Source organism: Gymnodraco acuticeps, unplaced genomic scaffold (assembly GCF_902827175.1).
Source record: "Gymnodraco acuticeps unplaced genomic scaffold, fGymAcu1.1, whole genome shotgun sequence".
NCBI lineage: Eukaryota > Metazoa > Chordata > Actinopteri > Perciformes > Bathydraconidae > Gymnodraco > Gymnodraco acuticeps.
The window spans coordinates 1,610,297-1,626,209 of record NW_022990346.1 but is presented as its reverse complement, the minus strand read 5'-3'; the positions used below and the strand labels follow the sequence as shown (position 1 = coordinate 1,626,209).

The 15,913-nt window shown below is 41.0% G+C and overlaps 1 pseudogene; it reads left to right on the top strand.

The window, feature by feature from the left end:
* The first annotated feature begins 3,523 nt into the window (after nt 1-3,523).
* Nucleotides 3,524-15,406, top strand: LOC117551094 (annotated as a pseudogene).
* The last annotated feature ends 507 nt before the right edge of the window (nt 15,407-15,913 follow it).

Here is a 15,913-nt window from a genome sequence, read left to right as displayed (position 1 = left end):
CATCATTGTGAGGTCTGATGACACAGATGTGGAAGTACTGCTCATATATTATGCAAGCAAAGGAATGTTTGGTTCATCTCTAGTGTACATGCATGCAGGCCATGGAATGAGAGAGAGATATGTCCCCATCAACACCATATCTGAGAAAATTGGAAAATACATGTCTCACTGTCTACCAGCATGTCATGCACTCACTGGCTGTGACACAACAAGTAGTTTGTACAGAATAGGAAAGACAACAGCATTCAACAAACTCAAGACCCATCTCAGCGAGCTCAAAGATCTGGCTCATTTTGGACTCTCTGGAGCTTGGAAGAGTCTTTGCCAGTCGCAAGACAATTTGCGCTTCTGCTATATGGAAAAAAGAAAAAGGAAAATGGACTGATGTGCACAAACTTGGATGAACTGAGGTTCATAATTGCATCAACGACAGATGCAGCCTCTGCAAATCTGCCACCAACAGAGGATGCATTTAAACAACATGTGCAAAGAGCAATGTTTCAGACAGCGATATGGTGTCACAGCCACATGCCCAAACCCTTGTTATGGAGTCCTATTTGCAAGGGGTGGATTGTCAGAGATGGGGCCATTCAACCAGTGCTATTTGAAAAACCCCCAGCACCTAGAGAAGTGAGAGACATTACTCACTTGTATTGCAAAGATGCAAAGTGTGGAGAGAGTGGAAAGTGCCAGTGCCTCGCTGTTGGCCTTCCCTGTACGGAGTTCTGCACCTGCTGTGCAGAATGTCAAAATGTGTCCCCTAATGTTTCTGAGGAACCTGACATTTAACATTGTATTCTAGTATCTATATACTTGACCTCTCACATCATTAGTTGATGAGTTGTATACTGTACTTTGAATGAAGGTTCCAGTTTCAATAAAACCTGTTCTATTTACACCTATGTGGATATGTTTTTGAGGCTTGCAATTTAGAACTAATAAACTTCATTTTATTGGGTTATTCTTATTCTGACTATTTGGTGATGTAGTTCAGCCACCTGGTATTTCCCTCTCCAAATATGATGACCATCAGAGGGAGCATTCTTTACTTATAGGCTATTGTGCCACTTCTCCCCCATTCGGAGTTTGACTGTATCAGAAAAGAGGTAGAAATCTCATTTGCAATAGAACCGTACCAGATATTTCCATACAACTACTGGTTAGTGTTCAATAGCACCCTAGACAATTCAGTAATGGTATATTTTTTAGGGATCTCTGTTTTTCTGATAAATGAGAGAAAAGTGATGGAGTCCTATGTTCCTAACACCAAAAAGTACAATTTCCGTCTAAACTAAAGCTAAGTTTACAGGACTAGAATTCAGTATTTCTTTAGGTAAATAATTGTCTGACTATTTGGTGATGTAGGACATCTACCTGGTTCATACCTCAGCAAATCTGAAGAGGAAATAAATGATCATTCTCAAGTTATGGGCTTTTTGGTCACCTTTCCCACATTCGGCCTGGTCTAATTTGGCTCTTTTTCAGGGATTGGGGTAGTTCTAAAGAACAACCCAAAAAACATTTTTTCCCCCAAAATAAAATTTGACAACAATCAGTTTCATTAATGGGAGACCCTAAAGATAAGAAAAAACATTGTTGTAAATTGTTCTACCTCGGGTAGGGGTATCTCTAAATCTGAGGGCCCTTCCTGCTAGACTATTATGGCGCGTTTCCACTGCAGCGGGGTAGCCCCGTTTAAGCGTCCCTAAGCGTCCTCGCTCTGGCCTCGGGCTGCCTCGCTGGCCGGCCCAGGCCGTGGCGCATTTCCATTACAGTTTAGGACCTGGGCTAGCAACGCAGTGTAGGCGGGGCGATCAGCTTTGTTTTTGTTCACATTTCTCGTTGTTCCGTCGAGCTCCCGCTGGATTTTATCATCCCCAATGAGATGAAGGAACGTCGTCACCTCCTCGGTCGACCACGGTGTGCTTTTCTTAGAAGTAGCCATTTTTGTAGCTCCTCCGTTTACAAAATGCTGTGTATAAAAATGCTGCAAGCTTGCTTCTAGATATATATGCGACGCTAGGGATGAACTCGCACGCAATCTTGTGACGATTCTCTCTGACCAATCAGCAGTCGAGAGTGTTGACGTCACTAGTTCAGCCCTGGCCCTGGTCTGAGGGAACCACGATTTTATGAGGCCGGAAAAAGAGGGAAAAAGTACCCGCTGGCCGGTACTAGGCTATATGGAAACGCCACCAAAAACCGGCCTGGCCGCTTGAGGACGGTTAAGGACGCTTAATCGGGGCTACCCGCTGCAGTGGAAACGCGCCATTAGTGATGGCAGTTTGACACTGAAGCTTCGAACGGAGCTTCAACCCTGGACTTCCTATTCCATAGAAGCAGTGCTTCGAAGCTTGTTTCAAATCACGTGACATATGACGTCCGAAGCAGCAACTGCTTCAAATCACGTGACATGTGACGTCCGAAGCAGCAACTGCTTCATTTCCTGAATGAATCACTTGACTGGTTCACGGTCCATTCACGCGATTCAATGCACTGCCTCGTCTCGATTCTGACAGGTTGAAACAGTTTCAAACTTGAGTGCTTCAACACTTTATGACCGCTCTAAACAATGCACAATGTGTGGGTTGTTGTCGTAGTTCGCGTTGTTGCTGTTGAGTTGTTGTTGTTATTGCATTTGATATCATTATAGAGCAAGCCAGGAAGTAAGATAGGTCGTTCTGGCTCGGGAAACACTTCGAAATGTGGAGAAGTTGTGAACAAAAAGACAATTATCAGTAATATAAAAACAGTTAAATATTTCAAGGAATAGATAGTCCAGTGGATAGAGCCGGCGGCCCGAATGCGGCGATGTCCTCCGCGCAGCTGGTTCAAATCCCGGAATGGACGTATTTTAATCATTGCTTTTCAAATTTAATAACTGATAAAAGGCCCTCTCCGCCCAAAAACATGTCTAGCACTCTCTAGACTCTTCTCAATAACCCAATACACACAATTATCAATCTTTAATTGCAAATAGAACATGATATTCAGTCTTTGTGTGTGTGTGCATCGAATATTTTTCAAGGCAAAGATACGTTAAACCCACTGCAGCCTTGCACTTCGCCAGGAGAGGTCGCTGTAACTGAAGCTTCGAGAAATGAACCTATTTCCGACACAATTGTCCAAGTGGTTCGACGCTTCATTCAAAGCTTCATTTTGCCATCACTAGTTGTACTTTGATAACGAGACAATTGTGTGTTAAGAAAAATGACATTACAATAAATATAAACATGCATCTCTGGAAAATACTATTACCACTGTTTCAACTTGTTGTTCGGCCATCGTGAAAGAACGAATGACTTATTCTGCGAGGATTTATAAAAGCAGCTGGAATCCCTTAAATTGCATTACTGCCACCTACAGTATGTATTTCTGCTGAGTGTCATTATTCTATTGGATAAAAAAAGTTAGGAAACGCCCCTATACGATCCGCCCCTATACGATTTGCCTCCTTGCTGCGGTCTGCAGCCAGACCCATCTCCCTCGGCTCGCATCTCCTGTGGGCGGGACTAAGTATCGAGGATAGGAGCCGAGGAGGGGAGTTAGAGAAATGAGAAGGGGCCACGGTGTGTGTGTGGCGAACTGTGATAATAAGATATATATTTTTGCTCTTTGCAGGTAAGAACGGAGTTGGAATTGTGTAATTGATGAGTGAATATGTTATGTGTGAGTTTATGATCCCGGTTGGACTTTATGTAGTAGTGTTTATGAACGTTACTTGTTCAGCAAACGTAACGTAGCCTACTGAAAATGGCTAGCCAGCACAGGTGGCCTAGTTAGCTTGAGCGAGCGTGAGGCGGGAATGTAGAACTATGAGCCGGTCTAAAGAGCCCGGACTGCTCGTGTATAGTTAATAGATAAATAAATAAGTTAAAAGAGATACATAATTGATTTGGTTAATGTGACAATGTTAGGTAGACATGATTGGCTGACTGTGTATCGGAGCAACAAATTGATATTGAATGTACAAGATGAAACTGGTCTGGAATAGCAATGCAACAGACATGATTATTGTTTGGATGTTGATGCAGATGTTCATTATGTTTCTGTGTTAGTATAGTAAATACGTTGAGAGAACGTAAACACACACTTGAGTGAAGTCACGGTGTGTGTGTGGCGAACTGTGATAATAAGATATATATATATAAGACTTTCAAATTAAATGTGTAGTGGAGGGCTACTTCACTCTGTACCACGCTACACATATTCAACTTTAATATTCCTATTTTCTTAGTACAGTGGATGTTATGGTTATATAAATATGTCATTGTTCAATCTTCTACTTTATGTTCTCGTTCTGTTTACTGTGTCCTCCCGTCCAGCGGGGGGCGGTGATTCAACATGTTTGGTAGCAGCCTTAAAAGCCGAGAAGAAGAATCTTCTGCTGACTGGAAACACTGAAAAATCAGTTTATTATCCTTCAAACGCTCAGATGCGACAGTCTTCGCTATTAAAACGGTATGTAACACAACATAAGTAACATTTATATCTAATGTTCCGACTAAAGTAAGTTAAATTATTCAAGCCTATTCTGTGGTTTAAAACGTTAAAGTTATCGTGAATCTCGTTTAGCTAAACTGGCCTGCTTCTGTTTTAGCAAAGGCCTCCAGGAGGGTCATCTCTGAAATCCAATCCAAGCAACGATACCAGTTGTCAAATCTTCAATTTCACCTAAATCTAAAAAAGGGGCTTTTTTTTGCCAGTCCTTCAAATCTGCATTCCTGGCTTTATCTTTGTCTTATCTTAAGCCCTCTAGCGCAGTGGTTCCCAAACTTTGTGTGCCCAAGGCACACCAAAGGACAAGTAAAAATCTCAAGGCACACCTATTGTGCAAAATAGCCCTTATAACACGTGTTATCACTCATATCATGTAAAATATCTGTAAATGTGCATAATTATTTACTAATGCCAAATAAAATGTGACAAAGACAACTATATTACTCATGAAATATTTATTAACGAAATATTTCAGAAATTAATTTGAAACTTTATCAAATTAGGCTTCATCAAAGCAGCAACACACTCATTTAAACCAGACAGGTCACACAATTAAAAATGAAACAAAGGAAACTCAGCAGAAATTCAGCACAGAGAACTGTCAATGCAAGGAAGCTGCATTGTCCATGGTCCTGAACTACAAATTATAAATGTAACATTTCAGCAATCAGCATTGAAACATGTGCTATTGTAAATATTTTGCCGACTTACAAATTAGTGAGATACATGTGCCTGTCGGGGCGCGCAGAATTTTGTAATCCTTCGTGGCACTGAGGAGAGGGCCACTCGCAAGTCCTGTTCAACAAAGAGCCGTGACCTCCTGTTGTTGTTCATGTAAATCAGAGTAGAGAACGCCAACTCCAGAGATGGGGTCGTTGCTAAAAAAATGTAATATATTACATATTACTTTTAAAAAAGTAATATATTACACTACTTTGTTACTATCTACATAAAGTAACTCGTTACTTTACTCGCCGAGCACGTACGAACTGCGCATGCGTGAGTGGCAATAACTTTCCTTACCAGCAGGCGGCGGTAGTGTGTATTTGTCATTCAAAACAGGCAACAACCGGAAGACAGAGAAGAAGATATACGTGATATAAACAAACAACAAATAGCGTGTGCGGTAGCTTCACCTTAGCATGTGTTCTTTGCAGGTGTGTGTTGAGGTTTGACGTGGTGTTTACAGCAGTGGATAACAGCTTCTGGCCTGGACACAGTTTGCACCTCACCGTCACATTCCTGTCTATTCTTCGACGAACTCAAAGTAATGGGCATACCTTCACCCCTCGAAAGTTATCGCTGACTCAGCCATGTTTATGCAGCACTGCACGTGGAGATGTGGATGCACAAGTCGCGCAGATTACGTACATATAAACCTACAAAGTACTGATATAGTAAATTAAAAAATAATTATTTTTGTGTAGTTGTATATTGCAATAATAACGTATGGTTGTCACAAAATCCCACGGCACACCCGGACTTGCCTCACGGCACACCAGTGTGCCGCGGCACACCGTTTGGGAACCACTTATCTAGCCTATATGTTTTCTGAATGTAAGGATAATATCCCGATGTCAGCATTTTTTTTTATCAACATAGTTAATGCAAAAGTGCAAGAGTCGTTTTATCTTAATTAAAGTGGATTAGTGGAGTATTGAAATATTCAGAACAAATCTGCCATTAAAGTTCATTCAAATCAGCTCAGACTCTGATATTTTCCCGTACTGGCTGCTGGCAGCTACTTTTTAATATACATTTAATGGCAAAAATATCCCCTTTTTTCTTCTTCTTTAGACTTCCTTGATCAAACGTGTGTTCTCTACATTAAAGCATGGGAGCTGATAAAAGGTAAGATGATCAAAATTCAATATGGACGTGGCATATGTTCCTTGAATTCGCACTGACACTCTTTTCCTTTTTCAGGCTTGGTCGGGGTGATCGTAGTGGAAGATATGGATCAGATGGGAGGAGAGATGACCCCGAATGGAAGGAAAGACGGAGTCGAGATGTGGAGAGGGATGATGATCGACGATGGAGTGATGGCAGACAGAGAGAGCGCTTTGACGACCGCAGAGACAGTCCAGAGGTGAGCAAACAGGAATACCTAAACCTTCATACATCTTGGTTCTACATTTAGTATTAACTACATTATGTTTGTATTCCTTTGCAACAGCGGGGCAGAAAACGTTGCAATAGTGACAGATCCGACGATGAATATGATGGGGATTATCCAGACCAGGACAACAAAATGGAGCAGGAGGAGGAGAGCAAGACTATAATGCTGAGGGGTCTCTCTCTTCATGTCACAGAGGATGATGTAAGCACACAAGTCTCACTGATGCCTCTCAAGGTTGAACCACACCAGGCACAACGATAAGGGTAGAGCTGCTGACCTTAGGTTAATTTCTCATGAGGGAAAGTTAATCCTTTGTAAAAAGTGACAGTAAGAACAATTGGAAAATCTGCAAACTGACCAGTAGGAGTGTAGAAATCCTTTTGTGAATGTACACAAGTAAAAATCTGAGGCAACCTCTGCACTATGTGTTTAATTTGTTGATTTATTCCTAAAACACTTGGACTGGCATGACAATTGATCCACCCTCAAGCAGCTCATTGTGGGAGGTTTTTGGCAGCATCTGGTCTGCTTTTACCACCATTTCAGTTTTCTGACTTTGTTAAAATGTAAACAATATCAGATGTGTTTTCGTGACCTAATGAACTTAGTTAGAAAGACAGAAGCTGGAAATGTCTGAAACGGGAGATATCACATGAAGCTTGATAATACTGTTAGCTGAATGTGATTGAACCTGATTTAGATGTTCAAATAATGTCTCAAAACATATCTGGCTGGCATTTCCACCCTGATCACATCACACATCCTCTGCTTTTCTGTTTTGATTGATTGACTATATTGTCGCGTTATTTTGGACTTTTGTTTTGTGTACCTTGTACGGCGACTTTGAGAGCCTTGAAAGGTGCCTTTTTAGAAATACAACGTTTTATTTATTATTATTAAATGATGCACACATTAATGCAAAATAGAGGAGAAAAACCGTAGTTGTTTTTGGATGAACTGTCTACCCTAAATTCTGCAGATCCGCTCAGCTCTGGAGCAGCTGCCGGGTCCCCAGCCTGTGGACATTCGCTTAATGAAGAAAAGGACAGGTTAGTGTTGAGTGTCTCACATTCCCCTCCACACTCTGTCTTACAACCCGCGTTACCTCTTTTTTTCGGTCCCTGATTAAAAAAGCCTCATATTTTAAGATGTCGCCAGGTAAGGAGGTAACTATGTGTTACTCCCCTACCATTTTTGTACAAACATTACAAGTTACAGTAAAACAAATCTACCACCATCCCCTTGACCTTGTAAGCACCCTTCCTATCTCCGTTTTGATTTGAACTGGACTATACAAGCCCATTGTGAGTTTGAATGTTGCACCAAGGCATTCTAACTAACACGCCTCCCGTCTATATTTGAATGCTGTTTCTAGGTATAAGCCGAGGTTTCGCCTTCGTGGAGTTTTATCACTTGCAAGATTCTACCCGATGGATGGAGACCAATCAGGTTGCTTCAACAATCACCAAGTTTAGAATTATTCTTGGAGATTAGAGCCCCAATGAAATTATAAGGGGAAGACCATAGATGGAGAGTTGTGCATGTTTGAAATACACAGAGCTTTACAGATCTAAAAACTGTTTAGTAGCAGGACAGTATCATAACCTTAACAAATCTGTGCTATTGTAGGTCATATTTTTGATACCACACACTTGGGTGGTTTAGTATACAGCAGCCTTTTTCAGACAGAATGTTCTCTTACATTCTTAGTTTACTGAATGTTGAATGACTATAAAGGTTTTTGCTTTTGAAAATCCAATAACATCTCTTTTCTGTTTCTGTTTAAAATGTTAACCAAGATACTATGCAGAGAACATTTTAGGGCCTTACGCTAAAACAACCTTTTCCTCTTATTTTGAAAGGATTATACTTCCAGTTGTTCCATAGCACATTCTGCTCCAGCTCAGTCATATTTCTCATCTTCATTTAAAATCCGAAGACTGGAGCGAGACATGGATGAGCTGGCAGCACTTCGATCCCAAACACATTTTTTTGAGAGTGCACTCCCTCGTACACAGAACTGCAGCTTTCTCTCTGAACTTCTCTTTCTATCTCTGTTCCCTTTTACTCCTTGAGACACTGCTAAGCAGCTAAGAGTGTAAGCCCAGCCACTCTTCCCCGTTCCAGCTGAAATAACTTGTGTTTTCCTACTTTGCGGAACAAGCTGGTGATCCAGGGGAAAAGCATTGTGTTGCACTACCGCAACAGGAGGCAGACGTTTGAAAACTGTCTTTGCAATGCAGTGAGTGTCATTTAGTTTGAAGAGTTGTAAGCCCGGTAAAATGAACAAGAAACTCATCATACATCACATTTACATATAATTTTAGCTGACGCTTTTGTTCAAAGCGGCTTACAATAAGTGCAAAAACCATAAAGATTCAAACTCCGAACAACAAGGAAAGTGCAGATATATTCACTTCAAGCAAGAACATACCATAGTTTTTTTTAAATATACATACAGTATCTGGATTATACATGAGCAAAATTGTTAGACTACATTAAAAACACAGAACAAGTGAAGACCAAATGTAATAAAAACCCGTTTTAAATACAAAGCACATGAATAGCTTATAGATGTATCACCAGCCACTATGTACATTAGTTGGTATAAACTGCCTGTGTGTTTTAGGCACCTAACTATGATCCCTGAATATTTGCCTGTCTTTTTTACAACGTTGTCATTGGTTTACAGCAGTGTGGGCTGTACAATCTCCGGAAGAGGCTGAAGTGTTTCAGGTGTGGATCAGCCAAAGTTGGTGAGTTGTTTCTTCAGCTACCAACAAATATATTATGGTTCTTCCCTATATATATATATATATATATATATATATATATATATATATATATATATATACCTTCAGCTGTGTCCTGCAGTAATGACTTATGGTAACCGACCTACATGTCACTCCTCTTTGCTGAGCACAGACGAGTCACCGGGACTCAGTGGTTTGAATGCAGACTCTCAACAGGCAGGAGACTACAATGGAGACAGTGAGTGTGTTTTCATTCCATAATCAATAGTACACTCGTCCAGTAAACATATCTTCCTTTATACATTTTTACTGTTTTTGTTAACAGCAATAATCTTGAGGAACATCGCCCCTCTTTCAAGTGTTGATGGGATTTTGAACCTCTTGGCGCCCTATGCCAACCTGTCAGCTGGCAACATCCGCCTCATCAAAGACAAGCAGACGGGCCAGAATCGAGGCTTTGCCTTTGTTCAGCTCTCATCTCCCCTGGTATGCTATTTCTGTAGTCATAAAATCACTCAATATGTTTCTTCCGGGAGTGTGCACACGTGTGACAAATCTTGCCTTTTCACTTGTCGTATAGGAGGCTTCTCAGCTGCTAACTATTCTCCAGAGCCTTCAGCCACCTCTGAAACTCGATGGAAAAACAGTGGGTGTCGATTATGCCAAGAGTGCCAGGAAGTGAGTCATCACACACACACACACACACACACACACACACACACACACACACACACACACACACGCACACACACACACACACACACAACACACACATGCTGTTTGACAAAGCTTTCTATTAATAGAACATAGTACATATAAGCACCAGGTGGGAAGTTCTGTCCCCACATAGTGCAGGTTTTTAGATTAATTTGTTCTAGTGCCCTGATAATGGAAATTGGTCCCCACAAAGTATAGCTTCATTTTCATTTGTGACAAAATAATGTGTACACTTCTAAAACGTATATCTTGCTTGAAAGTGGTAATTTGGTTTTTCCAGAAGGTTCATTATTTAATGAAGCATATTCAAAGCCAATAAAGGACTGCTTTTCTTCCTGTGTGTGCTGCAAAATTAGGGTTTAACTAATCACTCCGTTTTCTTTCCAGGGACTCTGCGCAGGACGGGATCAGAGCCAGCGCGCTCTCTGTTGCCAGCACAGCCATCGCTGCTGCTCAGTGGTCATCCAGCCAGGTATCTGGGTTTTACTCATGCTGTGCCATCATTCTAAAACATTTAAATTAAAACTACTTGGTGTGACCTTCCAGCTTTTCAATTACATTTATATCCTGAAATGCTAAAAGGTAGTATGAGTACAATTAGTGAACCATTGGGCTCAATGACCTTTTAGTGATTTCTCTTAAGGACAGATCTATTTGTGGTTGTTTACAAGAAGAGCAGGTATCATGCATCTTTTGAAGATATGGCATTTTTAAAAGTAAGAAAGAGACTAAGGCTGCTTCTCAGGTCGACTATTTTCAATTCCTCGCTCCTCGGTCTCACCGGAAGTTGATTTGCCTGCGCCATCTTGAGTACCGTCCCATGGCTCTTATTTCTGCCGGAGGACCGAGGATCGAGGAGCGATAATGGAGGAGCGATAATCGAGGAACCACCAGACCATCCTCCGATGAAATCCTCAGATACTCGCCCCGCCCCCTTACTGTGTATCGCTCACTGATTGGACGATGCAGTGCATGCACTGATCTCATGCTTCTTGACATGAGAGCCGTTTCCCAGCGGAGTGAAGAAAATACATGAACCTCACGGGAGTCACTCCTCAGTTTATACCGTGTTTTGTTTCAATTCCTGTTTCATTTAGTTACACATATGTGATATATCTGAACAACAAAGTGGTCAAAAATCATTTTATTCATTTGTTGGAAACATTTTCATGATCGCTTTTTTCGTTTTACATTTTCATTTATTGTCATTTCCATTCAGTCAGTCACTAAGTGCTATTAAAATGTTAATGTGCTACATATCCAAACAAACAAACAAAGTGTGCAGTCCAATGAATGTTAATCTAACTGGGTTTTGATAGATAACATATCTCTTTTTCTTCTCTCAATTATTTTATTTATTTTGTGCACTCTAATCAATATTAATCAAACTATTGTTCGTTTATACATTTTAAGAATGGCGTTTATCTTTTTTGACAATGAGTTCTTATTTTATTTTATTTATTGGGGTCTACAACAGATGATACAAATGTTTGTGTCAGTAAATGTGTACTAATATGGTACTAACAGAGGCGGGTGTGTGTGGAAATAACGGGGACAGAGCTGCTGCTGCCAGACGAATCAGCTGTGCAGCGTCATCACAAACGGACGTCGCTTCACGTGACGCTCCGGAGGAAAGGACGTCCCATTGCTCTTAAAACTCATTTCCCTGCTTCTCGTGGTTTCCTTGCGTCCCTCCATGCTTCCCTGGTGGGAGGGACTAAACGCAGGGAAACGACGCAAATAAGGGAAGCAAGGATTTCATTTAATCAACCTGAGAAGCAGCCTAAGGCTGACGTGACACCCTGTTTTCAAGGTGTTATCATCATGTGCACAGTCGCTACAGTGTCGTTATGGAAATGAACATCTTAGGTCCCGAGCTCCTCCAACAATGCAACATATTATATAAACGACATAAGACAACAAAATAATAATACTAAAATAAAAATAGTGTAAATGAAACGGAGTACGATCAATTTGAATAAAATAGTGCAGGTGAAAAAAACTGAATGTACGGTTAAATATGGCGCAGTGAAATACAATGAACTGTTAATGTACAACGTGCAGTTTTGATAATCTTAGTGAGAGAAACATATTTAATAGGTGTCCTCCATTTACACATTTATTTGCAAAAATATGGGCTCGGTTGCAAATGCAACTTAACATTTAATTTGTGTTTTTGTGTACTTTTGCTGATGTTGCTCTCCTCTGGTTTTCTTGTAGTTGCAGCAGGCTTCAGGGTCCAGCTCTGACTACATTGCTCCAGAGGGCTATGCACAGCAAACACAGGTGAGTCCACACTCTGCCTTAATATGAACATGACTTACAAATGTTTAAAAGACCAAAGCCTTATGTGACTAATATGAACATGACTTACAAATGTTTAAAAGACCAAAGCCTTATGTGACACTTTGTAATCTCTGATGTAGGGACAGAGTTATCAGGTGTGGCAGCCTGAAGTCTTGGCTCCAGTCCTTGGAGATGGATTACTTGGAGGTAAGAAGAGGTGTCAATTCCCCCAATTCCTTATTTTGACTGTTTTTGATTCTACGGCTGGGTTTGCTGATCTATCATCTGTGTCTAGCTGCTCCAGCAATACATTAATTGATCCCTGCGTCTCTAGCTGCTGTCATATCGCAGACAGCTCAGATTTACCAGCCTGTCATGGTCAGCCAGCCGGGCATTCAGGTAATACCATGGCGTGTATTTATTGAGATATAACTTTTCATTTTTAATTTACCACTGGTGTTTCATTTATTTTTCTTTCACTGTCACATCAGTTAGTGAGACCTGTTGATGCAGCGCTACAGACTGCTTTTCTTTCCACGGCTGCAGCTGCTGATACGCGGACTGCTCACACTACAGGTGAGATACATTACATTTAAAATGGCTCCTCTGCATGTAAATGAATAGGGTACACATATTTCCTCTGATTTATGAGGCATGGGCTTTTTCTTATGAGTCTCTTTGTGTATCTGCAGCCCCTGACCCTTCCACATACCAGTACAACGAGGCTACAGGTTACTATTATGATCCTCAGACCGGCCTCTACTATGACCCCAGCAGCCAAGTATGTTCCCTGAGCAGAATATACTGCCTAACAATATGCTTTCGTATTATCCTTTATTTGACCAGTGCAGCAGTTAAAATGTTTCCTATGCTTGTTCTCAATAGTACTACTATAACGCAGAGACTCAGCAGTACCTGTACTGGGACAGCGAGGAGCAGATGTACGTCTATGTACCGTCTGAATCCGACACAGAACAAGTGTCGGCCAATAGTTCTTCAACCCCAAACATCAAAGAGCTCAAAGATAAAAAAAAAAAGCCCAAAAGCAAGTCTGCACAACAGGTACATTTAAAGCCTTAGTCCCCCTGTGTGTAACTTGCATCTTTGTATTTAAAGGATATCTGTAACGATTGCTCAATACAAATTGCAGATCACAAAGGACATGGAGCGTTGGGCGAAAACCTTAAATAAGGGAAAAGAAAGTTTCAAGAGCCCTTTCCAAGGTTTTGGGTCGTCTAAGGAAGACGACAGGAGAGAGTCTGCCGCTGCCGACGCGGGGTTCATCGTCTTTGAGAAAAAGGTATTGAGTTGCCACTACTAGCCCTTTTTTTGCATTGGCTAAGGGTAATAGCATAATTGAGGCAGTACTTGTATAGACTGAGAGGTAGATCCTTGTGAAGGCATCATACACAATTCCTTCTTTTTGTGTGAATTAGAAACTATACAGTACCTAATAATAATGTTTTTCTGAGCAGCTCTAATGTTACATGTGTTACAATATGACTGACTTGATTGTCAACCATTAGCTTTCTATTCATAATGAATATACAGTGGTAAAATATTTGTTATTAAGAGTTGCTGTCTTTTAGCAAACAGGAGGTTTGGAGATGCCATCTTTCATGATGGAACAATTCCAGACTGCAGAACGGGAGACTCCAGCTAAGGTTTGTTTGCGCGTTTGCCTTAATTCCCCCACTCGACCATTAAAAACAAACCGCTTCAACCTTTCTCAATTTTCATACTATAGAGCGTCCTCGTTTCTACCTACAACGGAGATAGTGAGCCGGAAGAAGGCGGCTCAGAAAGAGCAACGGATGTGGAGGGAGAAATAACGGACTGGAAGAGGATGGTCTGCCTACTCTGTCGGAGGCAGTTTCCCAACAAGGACACTCTGCTGCGTCACCAGCAGCTCTCTGACCTCCACAAGGTGAGGGTGGGGAGCAGCAGGCATTCATCTGCTGTGAGAATTCTGGCTGGTGCCATCTGTTCAACAGTATTAAGCTCCAATACAGAATCACAAGGTAGTGGGTGTTAAAGTTGCTTTTAATTGTTTAAGCAAAACATGGAGATTCAGAGAAGATCAACACTCACAGAAGATCAACTGGAGGAGCTGGAGAGGAAAGAAACTGAGGTATTTGGCACATGAATTTGAACCCATTTCATCTAGCAGTGATTTTTGTCTTTGTTGTTGCAATAAGGACACATTTGAACAAGGCTTCATGGTCATTTTAACAGCGGAAATACAGAGACAGGGCTGCAGAGAGAAGGGAGAAGTACGGTGTTTCTGAACCTCCTGCCCCTAAGAAGAAGAATAAATTCTTTAAACCGCCGGCCCAGTACTCTACAGTGTAAGTGTAATTAAATCTCAGTGCCGTCATCTGTAAAATGTCAGTGATTTGAATCTCTAACATCTCCTGGGTTTCCCCTGCAACAGAGACTATGAACAGCCCACCAAAGACGGCCTTACAAGTGATAACATCGGAAACAAAATGTTGCAAGCTATGGGCTGGCAGGAAGGAAAAGGCCTTGGCCGCCACCAACAGGGCATCACCACTCGCATCTCGGTGAGGAGTGCAAAAGGATTTACTTTTTTCCCTTATTATCTTGCATACTTAGTTCCTAACAGATGGAATATGCACGTCTACTTTTTTTTATTTTCACTCGCAAAGCAATTAGCACTGTTACCTGAGGGCTAACTGCCTCCAATCTGTCTCCTCTAATAACCTTCTTTTCCCCACAGGCTTCACTAAGGACCAAGGGCACAGGCCTGGGTATTAAAGGAAGCTCATATGAACTCTCTGCATCCGACACCTACAAGGATGCTGTTCGTAAGGTCATGTTCTCACGCTTCACTGAGATGGAGTGAACCAGTGAGAGAAAAGTAATCATACTGAACCGGGAACTATTCATTTTGGGGCCAAATAATCAAACTGTGAAACGTTTTTTTTTTTTTTTTTTCCTGCACAAACTTAAACTATGATTTCTTTCTTCTCGATGTATATAACATTTAATTTCATTCTATATATATTTTGTCATCCAGTATATGTTTTCAGTTAAAGGAATATGTAAATGCTGTACATTGTTTGTACATACAATTTGGATCTGAGGTTTTGTTTGTGTGAATACCAAAAAATCCAGTTGACAATTAAACCCAATCTTTGTGCTCAACAACTCCTATCTGAAAGATTTGTCTTACTTTCCAAAAAAATTAATGAGTATTTTATCCTTGTGTATCTCATGATGTTATTCAAACACTAACATAAAACATCTCTAATGCATATTACCTACACACACAAAACGCTTAGAAAATATCCCTCAATTGAAGAACATGCAGGCGCTCTAGCTTCATCCAGTACATCCACAGTGTTTGGGTTATGTACAGGCTGATCACGTGTACTTATGTGCTCATTTAAATTGATATAAACATAGTTTGGGCTTATTATACAAATGCTGGTATTGATTCTCTGTTCATGCTGAATTTCTATCTCTCAGCCACAACAGATATGTTGCCCATTATTTTTGTCAGACCCTCTATTGG